Source organism: Schistocerca cancellata, chromosome 1, assembly GCF_023864275.1.
Source record: "Schistocerca cancellata isolate TAMUIC-IGC-003103 chromosome 1, iqSchCanc2.1, whole genome shotgun sequence".
Lineage (NCBI taxonomy): Eukaryota > Metazoa > Arthropoda > Insecta > Orthoptera > Acrididae > Schistocerca > Schistocerca cancellata.
In genome coordinates this window covers 159,337,033-159,358,809 of record NC_064626.1, presented here as the reverse complement: position 1 = coordinate 159,358,809, position 21,777 = coordinate 159,337,033, and positions in this window count along the sequence as shown.

Below are 21,777 nucleotides of genomic sequence, written 5' to 3'. Positions count from 1 at the left end.
AATAGTCGATATGTTGCACCGCTGAGGTTCTGAGTACAACTACTGTGATCTTTGGTTCTCAGCAGCTTTGTCCGTGAAAAGTGAGTCGTGTGTTGGTCACTCTACTGAACGGTCTGGAAATAGCTTGCAGAGCATAGAGATAATGATACAGTGGTTTGTTGTGGTATTCAGTCCAAAGGAATGGTGCCGCTCCCCATGCTACTCTATCCTGTGCAAGCCTCCTCATCGCCAGGTAACTACTGCAACCCACATCTTTCCGCATCTCCCTTTTGTATTCATCTCTTGGTCACCTTCTACGATTTTTAACCCCCCCGCCCCCTCACACATACACACACTTCCTTTTCTAGTACTACTCGTACGTTGATCCCTTGATGTCACAGAATATATTCTACAAACCGATCCTTCCTTCTATTCAGGTTTCGCCACAGATTTCTTTGCTCCCCAGTTTTATTCAGTACTTCCTCATTAGTTACGTGATCTACCCATCTAATCATTAACATTCTTGTGTTGCACATGTTCCAAAAGCTATTTTCCTCTTGTCTAAACTGTTTATTGTCCCTGTTTCAGTTCCATATATGCATCCACTCCATACAAATACTTTCAGAAAAGATTTCCTGACTCTTAAATCTATACTTAATGTAAATAAATTTCTCTTCTTCAGAAACACTCTTCTTGCCATTCCCAGTCCACATTTTATATTCTCTCAATTTTGACCATCGTCAGCTATTTTGCTGCCCACATAGCAAAACGCATCCAGTACTTTAAGTGTCTCGTTTTCTAATTCCTTCAGCATCACCTGATTTAATTTGGCTACTTTCCATAATCCTAGTTTAGCTTTTGTTGATGATGTCCGTTCAACTGCTCTTCCAAGTCCTTTGCTGTCTCCGAGAGAATTACAATGTCATCGGCAAACCTAAATGTTTCTCCATCTTCTCCTCATGACCAGAACACCTGCTCATCTTGCTCACGAATTTCACCCATTCCCACTATATCTAACTTTAATCTATCCATTCCCACGTTAAATTTTCTGACCTGTCTGCTCAATGAAGGGATCTGACATTCGACACTGCAGTCTGAAGGACGCCAGTTTTGTTCCATCTGATGACGACATACTCCTGAGTAGTCCCCGCCCAGAGATCAGAATGGGTGACTATCTCACTTCCAGAATATTTTACCCAAGAGGATACCATCATCATCTAACCATACAGTAGAGCTGCATGTCTGCGGGAGAAATTTCGGCTGCAGTTTTCCCCTGCTTTCAGCCGTTCGCAATACCAGCACAGCAAGGCCGTTTTGGTTGATGCTGGAAGGCCAGATCAGTAAATCATCTACTGTCCCTGTCACTATTCAAAAGGCTTCTGCCTCTCTTCAGGAACCACATGTTTGTCTGGTACCTCAACACATATCCCTTCGTTGTGGTTGCATCTATGGTACGGCTATCTGTATCACTGAAGCACGTGAGCCTCCCCACCAACGGCAAGGTCCATGTTTGATGGGAGGCGGAGGATGTTAAGTATTGGAAATATGATTTTGTAAAGATTAATTTTTGAAGCGTGAAGATTTACAGGTAATGTTACCGCTGCGCATAATATGTGTTTGGAAAACGGAAGGTTTTAGTGGCATTTTTCTTCATTGATTCGTGTTAGTTCCATCGTTCAGCTGTGAAATAGTTAAGTTATTTGTTCACATGACTTGCACTCAGAAGTTGTAGATTTACCACTCCTTTACAATGTCAGTACTTAATTTCAAGGCAGAATCGAAGATAGTTGTAACTGTTAAAAAAATGTACCAGAATTTCAATATAATTCTTGAGTGCTAGTGTCTTTTACATTATTTAGTAACGGCAATATCCTTCACCGTCTTCTTACGAAAATTTGGTTTTCAAAATGTGAGTCAGTGCATTGTACTCGGAGGAATACTGTCTCTAACGCTAAAGCAACAGCTACTTGCAGTAGCTGCATGTCCCGGCATTGCATTGCGCAAGGTTTTCTTTCCTTTAAGCTGGTTTGCTGCTGCGCTATATCTTTATGTTCATCACTTCGAACAGTACCGAGTTTCCGTTGTCGCAGGTAAACCGCATAAATTTGTTAGGGACAGTTTAAAATTTCTGTCAGGGAACAGTTGAACCATTCACCGTCGTGTGCCACATTTCAGAACTGTTATTAGGCTCAGTTTAGATAAACATCAGTGTAGATTTCATTTCTTATGCTACAGACTTATTTCTACAGTGGACTGTCATAATTGCGTTTGTATTATTTAGCGCTGGGAACTTTATTTAGTCAGTTGCTTAAGCGAGACTACATGGCAGTTTTTTGGGAAACTTTTTTGGTTATTTATTATTTCAAAATTCTTTTTGTAATTTCATAACGCAGTTTTGTTCTATTAAGTTTTCTGTTCGGAATTGAAATTCACGTATTGTGAAGTCACGCATTATAGCACTGTCTACTGCACTGCACAACAGAGAGTTTCACAGGACAGTTTATTTAAAATACAGTTTTACGTTTTCTAATTAATTGGGTGAATGTAATTCAAATACAGTTATAGAGTTTGAGATAGTTTTGGCGACTCGTTCTTATCAGATAGTGTTTCCGTAATTGCACCATTTGCATTGTTAAGGGTTACAACGCAGACACACACGAAGGTAAAGATAGTAAACCAGTTAAGTTTACTCCCGTTTTAGGTCACAACATTAAACATTGAACAACAACGCTACACACGAAAAAAGAAATTTTTGCAGAGAAGTGCAGCATCTGTATGTCGTAGACTCGATTCGGAGAACTGTAACCAATTTTGAAAGTCAGTGTATGAAACAGCTGAGGCTGCGGAACGTGCAAGGATGAAAAGCATAGTGTTCGCAGATCATATAAATAGGTATTTTATATTAGCTGTAAAGACCGAATTCAAATACCATTAATAAATGTTAGCTGGATGTCTCTCCATCAACTGCTCTCCTTTTTCGTTCGTGTATTTTCTCCTTCACTCTTCAAGTTTCTTCAGTTTTTTTAAATAAAGATTACAAAGGTAGGTCTCTTAAGAACAGGATACTCTTCACACAGCGCACCTCCGCACTAACAGTTTGGCGACATTCACCTCAAACGAAAACCATATACACTTTTTCGACTGTCGTCTGCATTGTGGAACTTTGAACAGCTTCACGAGAGCGTTGTCTGGTCGCCACAAAATCACAGCACAGACTAATGAGCTGCAAGAGCAGAAATAGACACACCAACCGTGCCTGAATTACGTGCTTGCTTACATCTGGTAAAATAAGGCAGAATGTTTATAGGGTCTCTTCACCTGACAGAAGAACAGTAGTTTACGGTGCTGTTATCTTGGTGGCATTAAATCAGTTTCCACACATAATATGTCGTTGCGGATCTCTTCTAAGGCTCTTTTCAGTTACACAGGAAAAGGTAAATTACCATTTTGAAGACAGAATTTGACACTGTTAAATTAATAATAGATGGAATCTGTAGAGACTACGCAACAGACATAATTTCTAGGACCCTCAAAGGCACTTCCAAAGAGTAATTCGTCAACATGTTACACCCTCAGAGTCCTATCATCAGAGTGTAACAACCAGTGTCAGAGATATAGACACGCTTTCATGCGTACACTCAGTTGTCAACTGTCGAATTCTTTGCTGGGGAACAAGTACACAAAATATAAAAACAGTTTTCAAACTACAGAAAAGGCCATAAGGGTAATAACGAAACATAGTAGTCGAGCTGAGTGGAAAGATATGATCAAAATATGGGGATTTTAACGATGATCCTGGAACAAAATCTACCCTGAACTTACATTTTCTAAGGAAGAATAAACATAAAACCAGAATAACATTTTCTACCAAGATATAGAATTCTACGATAAAATGCCCAAGGAGATTAAAGAACTTATTTAAAAAGGAAATTAAAAAGTACCTGTTGAACAAGAGGTGTACATTCTACAATGCTGGATTAGTTGTATTATACAGAGAAATGGCTTGGTAAAAATTAACACAAATAAATGATAACTACGGTAATGAAACCAACATTAATTTACGTAAGATCTTCACTCTACTCTTTTTCTTCTTTCTTTGTTTTCTGGGAATCTTTATTTTCAAACTTACGCAATGTATAACACTATCACCTTCTACGTTATGCAGTATATAATCCTAACATGTTGGTCTCCTTCTGAGCTCAAAGTCTGAGCAACAAAAATACCATTGAACCAAGAAAACATGCAACAAGAAATAAACACAGTGGAAAAGATTGTAATTGGCAATGGTTGCAATGTTTCATGGTTGACACAATCCTAGACAAAGTGAAGAAAGACCCAGGTGCAAACTGCACCACAGAAGAAAAAGAAAAAAACAAATGTACATCTAGTATCCCATACATTGGCAATGTATCACAGAAGAATGCACATATTTTCAAAAATCACAAAAACTGCGTTTTCTACATCCAATAAACTACAACAAAAACTGATAGATAATATAAAGTATTTTCTTCGAATAAGAACTGACCGAGAAGAAAGATGCTTGTGAATCCACGCCGTGCAATCACATACGGCGAGTGCCGTGGCTCTTCGCGTACAACCCGCGGTTTAGCATTACCACGTCCGCCCCTGGTAGCTGAGTGGTCAGCACGACAGAATGTCGATCTTAAGGCCCCGGGTTCGATTCCCGGCTGGGTCGAAGGTTTCCTCCATTCAGGGACTGGGTGTTGTGTTGTCATCATCATCACCATCATTTCATCCCCATCGACGCGCAAGTCGCCGAAGTGGCGTCAAATAGAAAGACTTGCACTCGGCGAAAGGTCTACCCGATGGGAGGCCCTAGTCACACGACATTTACATTTAGCAGTGCCACAAATCCGGCAGTTCTGTGCATTCACTGCACCCCGTAGTGTAAAATGTGCCTCGTCGCTTTACAGCCACACATGATCAAGTTCGACCAGCGCCAGAAAGCGAAGAGTAAATTCCAAATTTGGTGCGGATCACGAGGTTTCAGTTGCTGCACCGTTTGGGCCTTGGACTGGTGCCAGTTTAAAATAGACCGGAAAACTTTGCGTGCTGTTGACCACGGGAGACACAATTCTTGTTATACTGCACGAGAACTAGCACTACAACAACAAAAATGTTAAAATGGCTCTGAGCACTATGGGAGTTAACATCTGAGGTCATCAGTCCCCTAGAAATTAGAACTACTTAAACCTAACTAACCTAAAGACATCACACACATCCATGCCCGAGACAGGATTCGAACCTGCGACCGTAGCGGTCTCGCGGTTGCAGACTGAAGGGTCTAGAACCACTCGGCCACACCGGCCTGCCCCTAGGTGCATGCTGTATGTTGAGTTACAGCAACAGAAACCTTGTCAATGGCTACCACTGGGATAGAACGCCAGCCTCTTCCCGATGCCATACCAAACACACAATGTTTTCGATTTTTGTTATTATCATCTTTAAAACGTTAAATGACATCGGGCCTCTCCCCTGCCGTTTCAGTGAGCACTGCAATTGCTGCTGTTGACATAAGTTTCATTAACAGTGTGCGGTTTCTCTTCTCAATAGCCATACAGTTCACTCACGTTACGGCTTGTCAAATGTCAGACAATGTTTAGCGCCAGATATGCACCTGGTCGCCAAGACCTGAACTAATTTTTTTCAATAATTTTTAAGAACATGTCTCTTGGAGAACAGTGGTTTTTTTTATAACATAAGAATGAACATGAACAGTCACAACCGCAAAAAAACTTCTGTGTTTTTTCTTGCACGTGCGACTGTTCATATTCATTCCTAATTTTTTCCAGCGTAAATCGTTTCCGTTGTTAGCACGTTAGTTTATCTACCAAGTTTGGCTGACATAATGATAGCCCACTCTGGAGCTCCACGTGTAACTGTTCTTTAATTATAAGCACCCAGGACTACATTTAGAATGAAACTCGCTGTGAATACGTGTGAGTTGGCCTTATCTGGCTCAGCCTGTTTGTGGGTGGGAGAGCGGGTGAAGTTGCGGGCCGAGTCACACCTGGCCGGCCGCTGACCCCGGCGCAATGTGGCGCACAGAACGACGCCAGGCCGCCGTCAGCAGGCAGAGAGGGCCTGGCGTGGGTGGCCAGTTGGCGGCTCCTCCTCACAACGTAGTAGCAGCGCCGCCGGCCTGGCCAGTTTGTCTGAGAGCACTAAGCACAGGGATAGCCACGGTCTCGGGACGAAATCGTCTTTAATCCTTGAGAAAATATGCCCTCTGATAGCAAAGGCAGATAAATTCGAAAACTAATGTGGATCCAGTTAAAGCTCATGCATCCATGTTGATGACAAGACGACTATGCAGAAGAATGGAAAAGAAAATTTAGGATTACTAGACGAGTATCACTGCGACTTTAAGAAAGCAGCTCTGGTGTTACGCTTGGTAAGCCTACACAATGAAAGATACTGTTACAGGATTTATTGACTTGCACTCCACTGACCCCAAACCACCGCCGTTTGCGACTCCAGTGTGCCAGTGTGCTCATTGCAAAAAATGGTTCAAATGGCTCTGAGCACTATGGGACTTAACATCTATGGTCATCAGTCCCCTGGAACTACTTAAACCTAACTAACCTAAGGACATCACACACATCCATGCCCGAGGCAGGATTCAAACTTGCGACCGTAGCAGTCGCGCGGCTCCGGACTGAGCGCCTAGAACCTCTAGACCACCGCGGCCGGCAGCTCATTGCAGGGAAGGATGGAAGTCTGCTGAGTTTTTTGATGAAAGCTGGTTCTGCCTCGTTGCCAGTGATGACTTTGTATTGGTTAGAAGGAACCCTGCTGAGGCCCTGCAGCCAACTTGTCTGTGACCTAGATACACTGCACCTACAGTTGGAGTTACAGTCTAGGGTGCGATTTCGTATGACGGCAGGAGCAATCTCGTGGTTATCCCACGCACTCTCGCTTTACATTTGTACGTCAGTCTTGTGATTCGACCTGTTGTGCTGCCATTCATGAAGAGCACTCCAGAGCGTGCTCTCCAGCAGGTTAATCCTCACCCACATACCGCTGTTGTAACGGAACATACTCTACAGAGTATTCACACGTTGACCTGGCCCGCTCGATCACCAGATCTGTCTCCAATCGACCACATATGGGTCATCAACGAACGACAACTCCAGCGTCGCCCATAAACAGCATTAACCGTTTTTGTATTGACCGGCCAAGTGCAAACAGGCATGCAAATCCATCTCACAAACTGACACCCGGCGTCTGTGCAACACAACGCATGCATTCAACATTCTAGTGGTTACACCGGTGTACCAGCATTTCACATCTGCAATAGCTTACCTCGCGCTTACATTGTCCTCTGATCTTGCAATGTCAATCACTTAAATATGTTCCCTAGACAAATGAATCCCCGAAATTTCATTACTCTACTTCAATTACTTTTTGGTATTTGGTATTATAATGCTAAGACAGAGATTTAGGAACCAGGTTTTAAATTGTAAGACATTTCCAGGGGCAGATGTGGACTCTGACCACAATCTATTGGTTATGAACTGTAGATTAAAACTGAAGAAACTGCAAAAAGGTGGGAATTTAAGGAGATGGGACCTGGATAAACTAACTAAACCAGAGGTTGTACAGAGTTTCAGGGAGAGCATAAGGGAACAATTGACAGGAATTGGGGAAAGAAATACAGTAGAAGAAGAATGGGTAGCTTTGAGGGATGAAGTAGTGAAGGCAGCAGAGGATCAAGTAGGTAAAAAGACGAGGGCTAGTAGAAATCCTTGGGTAACAGAAGAAATATTGAATTTAATTGATGAAAGGAGAAAATATAAAAATGCAGTAAATGAAGCAGGCAAAAAGGAATACAAACGCCTAAAAAATGAGATCGACAGGAAGTTCAAAATGGCTAAGCAGGGATGGCTAGAGGATAAATGTAAGGATGTAGAGGCTTATCTCACTAGGGGTAAGATAGGTACTGCCTACAGCAAAATTGAGGAGACCTTTGGAGAAAAGAGAACCACTTGTATGAATATCAAGAGCTCAGATGGAAACCCAGTTCTGAGCAAAGAAGGGAAAGCAGAAAGGTGGAAGGAGTATATAGAGGGTCTATACAAGGGCGATGTACTTGAGGACAATATTATGGAAATGGAAGAGGATGTAGATGAAGATGAAATGGGAGATATGGTACTGCGTGAAGAGCTTGACAGAGCACTGAAAGACCTGAGTCGAAACAAGGCCCCGGGAGTAGACAACATTCCATTAGAACTACTGACGGCCTTGGGAGAGCCAGTCCTGACAAAACTCTACCATCTGGTGAGCAAGATGTACGTGAAAGGCGAAATACCCTCAGACTTCAAGAAGAATATAATAATCCCAATCCCAAAGAAAGCAGGTGTTGACAGATGTGAAAGTTACCGAACTATCAGTTTAATAAGTCACAGCTGCAAAATACTAACGCGAATTCTTTACTAGTAGAAGCCGACCTAGGGGAAGATCAGTTTGGATTCCGTAGAAATATTGAAACACGTGAGGCAATACTGACCCTACGGCTTATCTTAGAAGCTAGATTAAGGAAAGGCAAACCTACGTTTCTAGCATTTGTAGACTTAGAGAAAGCTTTTGACAATGTTGACTGGAATACTCTCTTTCAAATTCTGAAGGTGGCAGGGGTAAAATATAGGGAGCGAAATGCTATTTACAATTTGTACAGAAACCAAATGGCAGTTATAAGAGTTGAGAGGCATGAAAGGGAAGCAGTGGTTGGGAAGGGAGTGAAGCAGGGTTGTAGCCTCTCCCCGATGTTATTCCATCTGTATATTGAGCAAGCAGTGAAGGAAACAAAAGAAAAATTCGGAGTAGGTATTAAAATCCATGGAGAAGAAATAAAAACTTTGAGGTTCGCCGACGACATTGTAATTCTGTCAGAGACAGCAAAGGACTTGGAAGATCACTTGAACGGAATGGATGGTGTCTTCAAGGGAGGATATAAGATGAACTTCAACAAAAGCAAAACGAGGATAATGGAATGTAGTCGAACTAAGTCGGGTGGTGTTGTGGGTGTTAGATTAGGAAATGAGACACTTAAGGTGGTAAAGGAGTTTTCTATTTGGGGAGCAAAATAACTGATGATGGTCGAAGTAGAGAGGCTATAAAATGTAGACTGGCAATGGGAAGGAAAGCTTTTCTGAAGAAGAGCAATTTGTTAACATCGAGTATGGATTTATGTGTTAGGAAGTCGTTTCTGAAAGTATTTGTATGGAGTGTAGCCATGTATGGTAGTGAAACATGGACGATAAATAGCTTGGACAAGAAGAGAATGGAAGCTTTCGAAATGTGGTGCTACAGAGGAATGCTGAAGATTAGATGGGTAGATCACATAACTAATGAGGAGGTGTTGAATCGGATTGGGGAGAAGAGAAGTTTGTGGCACAGCTTGACTAGCAGAAGGGATCGGTTGGTAGGACATGTTCTGAGGCATCAAGGGATCACCAATTTAGTATTGGAGGGCAGCGTGGAGGGTAAAAATCGTAGAGGGATACCAAGAGATGAATACACCAAGCAGATTCAGAAGGATGTAGGTTGCAGTAGTTACTGGGAGATGAAGCAGCTTGCACAGGATAGAGTAGCATGGAGAGCTGCATCAAACCAGTCTCAGGACTGAAGACCACAACAACAACATTGCGAATTTTTTCCCGTCAGTGCAGATATACCTTGTAGGAACAGCTGGATAATATACAATGCGCGAGAGCACTTTAAAAAATAATTTACACATTATTATGGAATGTCAGGTGAGTTTTATTGATTGCTCCACTGTACATTAAAGTGATACAGATACATGACACTCTTTTCCAAGATAGCCACCATATATCTTTAAACAACGGTCGGAATACTGAACCAACTGTTCGTTTCTCGATTAGAAAATCTCCCTCCCCATAGACGTTCTTTCAGCTTGCCGAAAAGAGAGAAATCGCACGGTGCCAGATCTTTATTCCTACACGATCAACATCAGCGTCTGTGTGGTCTTGGTCAAACTGCTGACACCATTTCACTACGTTTGTCCTGACATTTCATTTGTTTCATGTATCGCCAGAATTTCACGTTGAGTCCGTGTGCAGTTAAGACGTTTTTGCACACAAGAATAGTACTGTCCCGCGTACTTCAGCTTTGGACTACGTTCCCAGTTGTTGCCGCACCACTTCAGTCGCACTGTGATGTCCCTTTATTCGTAAAAGAGCAGAACTGTGTCTACAGGAAACCCAAAACATGTCTCCCTTCTGGCAATGAGCCACTTTTCTTGCATCATGGTCTTAGCGTGGGACGATATGTGTGACTTACTTTCTGAACTCCCTGCGTATACAAGACTGAAGAGGACACAATTTCCCGTCAGGAAGATCACAGTTCGCAGAAGTGGAGGAATAGTTATCGAGTAGAACAGAAGTGATGCTAGCGTTCACCAAGAATATGTTACAGAGCACCTGCTGTTCATGATCTACATAAACGACTTAGGAGACAATCTGAACAGCCCTCTTGGTTGTCTGCAGATGTTATTTACCGTCTTGTAAAGTCATCAGATGATCAGAACCAATTGAAAAATTATTTGGGTAAGACATCTGGAAGGGGCAATGAAAAGTGTGAAATCATTCACATGAATAGTGCAAGAACTCCGTTTCAATTGGAACGATCACGTAGATAACGTGGGTAAAGCAAACCAAATACTGCGATTTATTGTTAGAACATTTATAAAGAGACTGCTTAGACCACACCGTGTTCTGGAACGCTGCTGTGTTGTGTGGGATCTGCATCAGTCGGGACTTACGGAGGAATTGAAAAAGTTCAAACAAGGGCAACTCATTTTGTACTGTCGCCAAATGGGGGAGACAGTGTCACAGATATGATACGCGAATTCGGGTGGCAAACATTAAAACAATGGCGTTTTTCGTTGCGCCAGGATCTTCTCATGGAATTTCAATCAGTAACTTTATCCTCCGACTGCAAAAATATTTTATTGGCGTCGACCTACATAGGGAGGAATGATCGTCACAATAGAATAAGAGAAATCAGAGCTCACAAGGAAAAATTTAAGCTCTCCTTTTCCCCGCGCGCCGTTCGAGTGCGGAACGGTGGAGAAATAACTTGAAGGTGATTCGAAGAACCCTCTGACAGGCAGAATTGCATGGTAATCGTATAGATGTTGATGTAGGTAACATGGAAGAGCATGAAAGAAGTGCAGCAGATACGGCAGGGAAACAATCTTTCTTCTTGTTCAAAACATACATGAACGATGCAAGGATGAAAATGAAAGAAAAGGTCAAAAATGGAATTATTCAGAGAGGAGAAGGCTGGTCGACGATGAGATCATTAGGGGAGGGGCACAAGCTCAGGTTGGGGAAGGATGAGGCAGGAAACTGGTGATGCCCTTACAAATCAGCCATCTAGGTATTTGCCTTAATCGATTTAGGGAAACCACGGAAAATGTCAAGATTGTATGGCCACACGGGTATCTGAACCGTCGAGGTTAATTTCGCTCTAGAAAATAGTGTAGTTTCAGATAAAACGCATGTTATAGTGCAGTTTTCTCCATAAGCGTGTAACCTCCCCCTCACTTATCGACCTTAATGACAGTGAAAAATTAAACCGCGTGTACCTAATGGAAATTTGGGAAAAGCAATCGTCACCGAAGTTAATCTGTCGGTTACATCTAAATGTTACATCTAAATGAAAGGAAAAATGCTAATGAAACTGGTGGAAATTAATTTAAAATAGGGGTAAAGTTAATAAAGAAAGTAAATGTGCGGCCGTTACGTTAACAATCAACTAGCGGTAATTAGATATTTGAGATTTGGGGGAAATTACGGTCGCCAGTCCTAAGGACAATTACTATAGTAACTGTAAAAGAAAGGTTATTACACATATAATTAGCACTAGAAGTGTGGCAACTTTGACACATGTAGTGTGAAAACTGAAAGTTTGTCAGAAGTAATAAATTTCGCTACACTCTGACTTAATTTAGTAAAAGAATTAATAAAACCGGAAAATCGAAAGTTAAATTAGTGACTGAAGTTAATAGTGAGCTTTCTTTCTGAAGCACATCGAAATTCAGTAAAATACGGTTAGTCTTGGACTACCTCAACAATCATTTCAAAAGCTACTTGAATCTACGCAATTTAGAAATAAGGGATTTAACTTTGAACTTGAATTAAATGATTCTGAACAATTAACAATAGTAAAATTTAGTACGTACCAAGCTGAGCTGCATTCACAGGTAACTAAAATACGGTAACAAAACTCGCACTCTTAATTTGTGCTTGTGCAATCTAAATATTGTAGCCAGCTATGAATACCTTAACTGAACTTTGAAACTAAAGCAGTGAAATAAAATGGTGCTGGCGTTTGAATTTCAACGACACTCAGGTTCATTTCGGAAAAGGAAGGGACCCTGCTTGGCAATGCAATTGGGACAATGAGCAACAAAGGTTCATGCTAAGTTGCTGTAATTTTGGTTAAGAAAATGGTACAGTTTGAAAAGCTGAGGTCTGCCATACAGTTCTAAAACTTTACGTGCTTCCAGTCTTCCTTGTTGGTTGATTGAAGGTTTGAAGCCGTCGATCGAGGAGGTGGCGACAGTCACTCATTGTCGGCCGTCGCTGTTGCAGAAGCTGGATGTTGGCGCACCTTCTTCTCGACACGGTCACCAGGCGAAACGGGCTCTTGATGTGCGCCAGCTAATGCTTCCCGTCCGCGACACCATGTCAGAAACTATCATCGCAAGTCGAGCGCAATTACATGCTGCCAAACCCCGAAAGCGCGGCAACTCGCGGGAGCGTCACACAACACACCTGCTCCACTGCACTACCCCAGCCAGACCCCTCTCTGCTCAGCCCGCGCTCCACGCGACAGAGTTAACACTACCAAAGATCCTACACACTTTGATTCTTCACACGACCTATCGATGTAATCGTCCGATAGCAGTTTTCCCTAGGCAAGACCCAGCGTAAAAATACAAATAATATTTACGAAACAAACCAATTATACATCGACATAAATGCATAAATATATATATACAAATAGTAAAACAATTACAATATGTAAAGACACAGAAACGTAATACTTCTCGCAAACGATCTTTTTTCACACCAATACTAATGTCAATCCGTGGAGGCAATTTGATTATCTCTTCCACTTCACTTTCTACACTTTTGTCAATGCCGAAATTCCTCACGTTACGGCAGTTCAAATTCATTTCTACGTCAATGTCATCCAGCCAGTTAACAATGTGTATAGGCTGGTATTGCCAATGCACACCGTCTCCTGCCTCGTCAAAACCAACTACCATTGTTTTATCTAGTGACATATATGTCAAAGTTTTGCTTTCGCAATTAATCACTGCACGGTACTTTAATAGCCAATCTAACCCGATAATTACTTCCGTAGTTAAGTCTGGCACGACGACAAACTCTTGTTCAAATCGTGCCCCACATATCTTGAAGTTGACAAAAATCTGTTTTGTGACTGGTTTACTGGCCTTCCCAGTAGCACCGATAATTTTCACTCTTGTTACTGGCATAACTACGATGCCGGGTCTGTCTTTCAGTAACTCAAATATTTTCCCAGATACAGCACTCAATTCTGCACCGGTGTCAATCAACACGTTTAGTTGTAGGTCGTGCATATTAACAGACACTACTATCTGTCTACACTTGTCCTCGACTGTTTCTTTATTTTCCCACAGTAAATCCTCGTCTATATCCAGGTCATTCCAGAAAAAACCATCCGGCTTTGATCTTAAATCCGGCTTATCTGGCGGCTTTTTCAGCCTCTGTTCACATACAGTGTTAATTTCAACACGTTTGTCCTGAGGCATAGTCTGTAGCTTCGCCTCCAATACCGAAACCTTTTCCTGTAACTCGTCACCTAGTGAGTGTTGCCCTGCTATCATTTCACTAATTGTCACCTTCGTTGATTCCTCTTTGGCCAGATTGATCTCATCCGCCAATCTACCTGGAGGAATGTGCCCAGTAGTTTCTGCAATTACTTCCGCTAGATCTGCGCAACCCACACTGCTATCGTCTGACCGTATAATGTCAGCTCTAACCTCATACACGCTGTAATCTATGTGCTTTTTTACCAATCGTGTCCGGCTATCACTAAAATTTTCGCAATCTTTCTCCTTAATACTCTCGCAATGTTTAAACTGGAGGTTTGCGTCGGATGGGTCGGCTACTTCTACCACTGAAACTTTCGGTAAGGTCTGCCGGTTAGGGCCAGAACTTTCCGTTACTACTTCAACATCCAACTCTTGCGGGACGAAACACGACGAATCTTGCTCGTGCTCCCCATTAACATCAACTATTTCTAGTAAAGTCTGCCGGTTAGGGCCAGAACTTTCTATCATTTCACAAACACTATCTTCCTGCGGGACGAGACGCGGAAAATCCTGCACGCGCTCCCCATAAACACTTCTCCCATACAGGCCCCTATAATCTCTCAGTTCGTCGTATAAGCGACCGAACTGCCTTAACCAGACCTCATCCCTCTCTGCATCCCCCCACTCGATGACGGGCGTTTTATCCGACATCTCATCTTCTCTCAACACTTGCGAATCATTCTTAAACTCAATCTCCAGTTCCGCTGTGGGTATTACAGCTGCCACTTTATAATCGATTTCCGGAACACTACTTAAATTGTTCTCACTGACAGTGAATGTACTTCCTACTGCCGTGTATACAGCTGATCTACTACTTGTGGGCGCGCTCCTTTCTTCTAACACTGGCACACTCTCCCGCCGTTGATTATTCCACACGGAATTTTCATAACGACGACACCTGGGTTTTCTCCTGTTATTGGGCCGCCAAAATTTCTCCACGCCCGGTCGGCCCCTCACTGGCGCGGCTAATGGTTTCCCTGTCTCGTCCCAGCAGATACGGTCCCCGGATGCTGCTGAGGCGGCTGATCACTCCCTCTGGCGTTATTACTATTCTACGAAGCCCGTATCACGCTAGTATGATACTGGTTTCCGGAATTCCTGTTATTATTTGCATTGTACCGATTGTTATTACGGTCCGAACCATTGTTGTTACTGCTGCCATAGTTGCGGTATACATTATTCCCATGGTTATCGTTGTTGTGGTTGCTGTGGTACCCGTTGTTGTTACCACGGCCTCTACCACTGTCGCGATTATTGCGCCAATTGTCCTCGTCCTCCACTCTTTCCAGGAAATCATTTATTGTCCTGTAATTGCTTCCTACGTAGCGTTTTGTATCATCTGGAAGCTATTTGTAGAGTTCCCAGACTATTTCGGATTCCGTGCGGCGATCACGCAAATATTCCAACTTGCGGATCCAGCCCTCACAAAACTCCTTCATCGAACCGCGAGAATTCGCATCGAAAGGCCTCCATACGACAAATTCGCGCCAGACACTTTGCTATTTTTGCTCTGACCAGTATTCAGCCAGAAACAAATTTTTAAATTCGTCAAAAGTAAGGTTCGTAATGTTGAGGTTTAAACCCCAACGCTTGGCATCTCCAGCCAACACATCAATAATCGCATTAATTTTTCTCTCATTAGTCCATGATCTGGGTAAAACTCTTTCACAATTCTTAATAAAATCCGTCGCGTGTATACCGCCTTTTTTCAAGGGGTCGAACCGCTCCTCTTTCGTTAACAATTCCGAACTATGTGCATAGATTGGCACATAGCTCTGTTTTTCGTCAAGTTTCGTTTCTAATTCCGACACTCTCGTAATTACTTGGCAAGTGGGTGTCGCAAGCGTTTCTACTTCCCTTTTTTTTTCTCTTCGCAGGTATTAGCCTGCTTCGTCACTTTGGTATCTACTTCGGGTACCAAAGCCTTTAAAGTTTCCACCTTCTTTTTATCCTCTTTTTTCACTAATTGAATTTGTTCCGTCACCTTATTCTCGATGATCGGAGCAACTGATTCTCCTACACTTTTCTCGATTCTGCTAATTTCGGAATAAAAACGAGTATTTATGCTCGCAATTTCCGCCTGAACGCCTACCATTTCCTGTTTAAGATTACCGATTTCGGTATTAATCACAACAATATCTTCTTTGATTTTATCAACTTTTGTGTTAACAACTCCAACATTGTTGTTAACAACATTAATAGCTTTGTTCTGGCTGTCTAGCTTTCGTTCAATTTTTTCAGACTGAGCTTCTTGCTTGGCCGATTGACTCTTGATTTCGTTAATCAAAACATTCAATAAATCAGTTAAATTCCCGGAAACTACCGGTATTAATTCCATAGCGGCTTCCTCTTTAATTGTCCCCCCCCCCTCCCCCCGTATTCGTCATCAAGGGATTCACATTTGATTTTCACTTCCGATTCCGAAACATTTTCTAAAGTGTGGAATTCCATTTCTGCTCTTTGTTGCGTTTCGGCGGTCGCGTCTTTCATGCTAGCCGCCTGGCCCTGAACAATGGGTACCGCGGTGCGCGTTTCCCACTGTTCGACCGATTGTTCCTTATCCAAGACTACCAAATTTTGGTAATTGTTGCCTACACTCATTTTAATAATTTTCAATATCAATGCCAAATCTCAAATCTAATTAGGATTCCTCACACTAATTTTCTGGCTGACGTATCGAACATTTCGTAACCAGTACTTTGTTGCGAGATTTGCACAATGCAAAATTCGTGTCCAGAACAACCTCAAATCCGAAGATTGTCCTGTCACCAGGTCGCCACGTGCAACCTCCCCCTCACTTATCGACCTTAATGACAGTGAAAAATTAAACTGCGTGAACCCAATGGAAATTTGGGAAAAGCAATCGTCACCGAAGTTAATCTGTCGGTTACATCTAAATGTTACATCTAAATGAAAGGAAAAATGCTAATGAAACTGGTGGAAATTAATTTTGAAATAGGGGTAAAGTTAATAAAGAAAGTAAATGTGCGGCCGTTACGTTAACAATCAACTAGCGGTAATTAGATATTTGAGATTTGGGGGAAATTATGGTCACCAGTCCTAAGGACAATTACTATAGTAACTGTAAAAGAAAGGTTATTACACATATAATTAGCACTAGAAGTGTGGCAACTTTGACACGTGTAGTGTGAAAACTGAAAGTTTGTCAGAAGTAATAAATTTCGCTACACTCTGACTTAATTTAGCAAAAGAATTAATAAAACCGGAAAATCGAAAGTTAATTTAGTGACTGAAGTTAATAGTGAGCTTTCTTTCTGAAGCACATCGAAATTCAGTAAAATACGGTTAGTCTTGGACTACCTCAACAATCATTTCAAAAGCTACTTGAATCTACGCAATTTAGAAATAAGGGATTTAACTTTGAACTTGAATTAAATGATTCTGAACAATTAACAATAGTAAAATTTAGTACGTACCAAGCTGAGCTGCATTCACAGGTAACTAAAATACGGTAACAAAACTCGCACTCTTAATTTGTGCTTGTGCAATCTAAATATTGTAGCCAGCTATGAATACCTTAACTGAACTTTGAAACTAAAGCAGTGAAATAAAATGGTGCTGGCGTTTGAATTTCAACGACACTCGGGTTCATTTCGGAAAAGGAAGGGACCTTGCTTGGCAATGCAATTGGGACAATGAGCAACAAAGGTTCATGCTAAGTTGCTGTAATTTTGGTTAAGAAAATGGAACAGTTTGAAAAGCTGAGGTCTGCCATACAGTTCTAAAACTTTACGTGCTTCCAGTCTTCCTTGTTGGTTGATTGAAGGTTTGAAGCCGTCGATCGAGGAGGTGGCGACAGTCACTCATTGTCGGCCGTCGCTGTTGCAGAAGCTGGATGTTGGCGCGCCTTCTTCTCGACACGGTCACCAGGCGAAACGGGCTCTTGATGTGCGCCAGCTAATGCTTCCCGTCCGCGACACCATGTCAGAAACTATCATCGCGAGTCGAGCGCAATTACATGCTGCCAAACCCCGAAAGCGCGGCAACTCGCGGGAGCGTCACACAACACACCTGCTCCACTGCACTACCCCAGCCAGACCCCTCTCTGCTCAGCCCGCGCTCCACGCGACAGAGTTAACACTACCAAAGATCCTACACACTTTGATTCTTCACACGACCTATCGATGTAATCGTCCGATAGCAGTTTTCCCTAGGCAAGACCCAGCGTAAAAATACAAATAATATTTACGAAACAAACCAATTATACATCGGCATAAGTGCATAAATATATATATACAAATAGTAAAACAATTACAATATGTAAAGACACAGAAACGTCATATATTCAGGTAACAAAAATAAGGAAAAAAAATTATAGTACAATAGATGGAAATAGGAGGATACGCATTTCCGGCGTTACAAGCGTACCGCTGAAATGGTTAAGAAGACGGAGATGGAGTGCCCTCGAATTTATTATTTGAAAACTGTTGAAACTTATAAAAAACAATCTTTATTAACATTTTGCATCTTCGTTCTTCAATTCTACGTATTTATTTCTCAACAGTCACCCTGGTGACGAACACATTTCTGCCAACGGGAGTCCAGTTAGTTGGTTCCGTCACTGTAGTAAGTTCGACATTGTTGACGGAGCCACAACCTCACCTCTGCTAGCACAGCTTCGTCACTATCAAAGTCCTCGAAGGTGGTCTTTAAGTTTTGAAAAGATATGAAAATCGGATGGGACCAAGTAGGAACTTTGTGGAGGATGGTCGATGACGGTGAACCCAGGGCGTCCGATTGTTGCAGACGATGCAGCGTTCATGTGTGGTCTGGCATTGTCATGATGAAGGAGAGGGTGCTCGATGAGATGAAAAACTCTTTGAATTCGGAACTCGATTACAGCACGATGTTTCTCAAGCACCGAGATAGTTATGTCGCAGACGGCTGTGTTATACGCTACAATTCGGAGCCCTTTACCGGCAGAGGGCTGCATATACTATGTACCCTGAAGAATAATGATGTAGAATGTTAATGACGTTCGTTTCATTTAAAAAGCTTTAAAAGTTGTCACATAAAAATTTGGGGGCTTTACTTTCCGGTGCGTCTTCGAAGATTAAAGTGCTAGATGTATCAGATCTTCTATTGCATTAATGGTATTATGACAGTTATTTGATACACAAGGAGATGAATTACGGGGACCTGTACCTAAAAGAAACTGATGAAAAACAAAGTCTTTGTAACAATTATGTAACTTATCCGGACCCATTCATCTTAATAGCTTGTAACCGAATGTTGCGGAGGTATTTTATGTTCATAGATAATAAGAGTCATCTCGAGTTGTCAGTGTTTGTGGCGTGCGGAACTACATTCCTATAGTAGAGATTTAGCAAGACGAATAACTGGATTAATTTTCTTATTTTAGGGGACTATATTTTTCTAAATTTCAGAACTGAATATGGTAAAGTATTCTTTATTTGCCGTGACAGTCTGTTCTGCTCATCTCAGTCGCTCATTCCGGATATACCGTGGTCTATAACCAAAATCACGAAAATGTTCGCTGACGATCTTTCAGTGCCACATAAAGATCAACTGTCACTTTTGTGTGTTTAGTTTGGGGTCGAAATGTAGCACACATCTTAGTACTGAATAAAGGTCATCACTCACGCCTCATATTGAAGAAGTAATATCTTTAGGACAAACACTTTGACATATATGGATGTCGTCAGAATGTAAGTGGTAGTTATGATAATATAACACAGACAAGATATCACTGAAATGGATTAAGCACTTCCCTGAACCACACCACTCTACTTTGAAATGGAACTGTTTCATTTTCAGTCGAAGATATTTTTTTTCTGCTGTGTCTAGTATTGCCAAATTAATTAGATTTGCATTCCCCTCCTCATGATCCATCAACCTGATCTTACTTTTCCTAAGATTTTTCGAAAGACTTTCGTCTTCACCTATCCTGACAGAGCATTACTTCTTTTCATGCATTATCTGTGCTCATAGCTTTTATGTTTTCTACTGTTTGGCCTAATTAGTCGATCTAGCAAAAGTCTTCAGGTAAATATGTTAGGGAAAGTGTCTTGAAAAGTGTCTTAGACGATTGCAGTAGACGAAACCATTATGAGGTTTAGCTGCACAGTGAAGTGTAGTGTTTCGTGTTTAGTAGTAGCCTAAAATATAAAAGTATCAACAATACTGAAGCAATGATGACAGTGGATAATGTTTGGAATTCAGATGGCATATGCATGGAGTTCATAAACGACTAGATGAAAAGTCTGTTTTGCATGCAGAAATTGTATTCGTAATTTGCGCCTTACTTTGACTCTTCATGAATATTAAGCGAAACACAAATTACTGTAACGAGCCACTGATATAGGATAATTTTCACGGCGTGTTTCAAAGCTTGTATCTCTGTCATTAGTGCAGTAAGTGCAAACCGTTAGAATATAATGAAACTTGTTGTTTCACTATTTTGCAGGTAACCTGAGAAGAGTAGCTTTCAGTAAACATGCAATGGTACCGCGCAAACTATTGTAAAATGCTAAAGTTGTACGATGAAATTGCTCGCCAAGCAGTTGTTAGTAAAGACTCTGAGCCTATTCTCGATAGTGCAGTGCAAGCCCCGTATCTACGGAATGATAAGCTACAGAGTACCCGACATTTCCCTAACCATTTTTTAACTCATACAATATGAAAGACACGAATATAACATGGAAGAAGAAGCCGCAGAGCAATGAGATTACATCACTCGAAATGACTGTCCTCCATACCGAAGCAGAGTTGCCATTTCTCCTCGGCGCATCTGACCGCATGTTTAACATTACTGGCGTAACTGCACTTTCCGCTGACGAAATGTGTTCACGCAGGGCGCGGGATTAGCCGAGCGATCTAAGGAACTGCAGTCATGGACTGTGCGGCTAGTCCCAGCGGAGGTTCGAGTCCTCCCTCGGGCATCCTTAGGATAATTTAGGTTAAGTAGTATGTAAGCTTAGGGACTGATGACGCATTTGAACATTTAATTCACGTAGGCGCTGCAAATCCCTAAACTTCTCATTGTACACCTGACTGTTGATGCGACTCCATGCAAAGAAGTCCAAGGGTTAAACTTCCTGGCAGATTAAAACTGTGTGCCGGACCGAGACTCGAACACGGGACCTTTGCCGTACGTGGGCAAATGCTCTACCATCTGAGCTACCCAAGCACAACTCACGCCCAGTCCTCACAACTTTACTTCTGCAGTATCTCTGCTTAGCAACGTAAACAGAGATCGCAGTTTGGTTCGCATAGTTAAATAATTTAAAAATATAATTGTATTACAGACAGTTGTACTTTGAGCGGTGTCCATTATCGTTCATAGCCTTTCGACAAGCAGTTACACAAAAGTTTCGTTAGTCTGGGACCAGAATAGCGGCTTTTGCGGCCGTCCTGAGCGGACGCGCTGTGGCGCTTCTGTTTGGATTTTACGACTTTATTTTCAGTCTCTGCGTCAGTGTTGTGTAAAATTGTAATTGTGGTGATGCATCATTTTAGTTTCCTTGTTTTCGCGAGCTGTTGACTTCTGACATGGCAACCACGTTTCCCAGAAAGCTTACCCTAAGATTTGGATTTGACAAAGCAAGCCGTAATGTTCAGCCAAGTTCACTGGAAATTGATGACTGGATCGTTGACGTTATTGGCATTACTTCGGATCAGACGCACACTGCTTATTATGACTTGGAGCAATACTGCTTTTTTGTGAAGCTGCTTTCCCCGTTGGTGTTGGAACGGATTTCGCGGAAATTTGAAGAAAAAGCTGAATTCCACCATTGCGATAATTCGGTGAGTACAGTTATCATTTCAAATGCTGATGTTGATTATAAACAAGTCAGAGTATTTAATTTGCCCCCTGAGGTAGAAAACTGCTACTTAAAAGACGC